Here is a 962-nt window from a genome sequence, read left to right as displayed (position 1 = left end):
TAATAATATGGATTCGATACAATAAATCAATAAATTCAATGTGTGAATCAAATAAAATGTTTTATTAGTAACAATTATTCGTAGTGATCACTAAAGAAAATTTCTGATGTATTTGCTTATAAATTGTCTGCACATATGTATGTACGTTCCTATCGTCTTACATTTCATTGGATCCAACCCAAAAAAAAAGTTGCGCGGCGATACCTGCGCGAAGACTCAGTTTTTCGCTGAGTGGACCTACTGGTTATACTGTGGTGATAGTGCAACTAGATCTCGGATTAAGGAGGGCTTTCCCGTGGAGATTCGTAGTGGCAGACACATATCAGCCAATAATAGGGGCTGACTTCCTCTCCTTCTACCACCTCCAGCCTGACATGAGAGACAGAAAACTCATCGATGGGAAAACAGGTTTAGCAATCCAAGGATCGCCAGGCACGGTAGGAGCAGTTTCAGTAAAGACACTTAATAAGAACACTGACTATTATACCATACTTGCGGAATTCCCAAACATCACGCGACCGGCAGGACGGCAGAGAACCAACACACATGACACAACGCATCATATACTCACGACCCTGGGGCAGCCAGGGTACAGTAGACCAAGAAGACTGGCTCCAGACCGGCTACAAATAGCGAAAGCAGAATTCACAAAGTTCCCGTGGGTTGTTCTAGCTGATTCAACGCTCAATTTAAAGATTAGAGTCTCCGCTTTACAACGAGCCCGGGCTCGTCTCGATAGCACGTGCGGAACATAATCTGCCGACGCGCGGAAGTGGCAGGTTGCAGTAAGGCCAACCCACGCGGCGCGACGGGCGGCGCGCGTGCCCCGTCGCGGGGACTGTCTCGGTGCGTTCGTAAAGCTCGGAGTTAGTTCGTAAGTCCGAGTGTGAGTGTCGAGTAGCCGGGAAGTGGTATTGTTATATTATATATACGCGTCGCGAAGTCGAAAATTTTCTAAGTAC

The 962-nt window shown here is 46.6% G+C and overlaps 1 pseudogene; it reads left to right on the top strand.

Annotated features, from left to right (window-relative positions):
* The first annotated feature begins 374 nt into the window (after window positions 1–374).
* The window catches only part of LOC105454960, a 3,295-nt pseudogene continuing 2,707 nt past the window's right edge, over window positions 375–962 (top strand).

The sequence above is a fragment of the Wasmannia auropunctata genome, unplaced genomic scaffold (assembly GCF_000956235.1).
Source record: "Wasmannia auropunctata unplaced genomic scaffold, wasmannia.A_1.0 LD335967.1, whole genome shotgun sequence".
Taxonomy (NCBI): Eukaryota; Metazoa; Arthropoda; class Insecta; order Hymenoptera; family Formicidae; genus Wasmannia; species Wasmannia auropunctata.
This window is presented reverse-complemented; position numbering and strand designations above follow the sequence as displayed.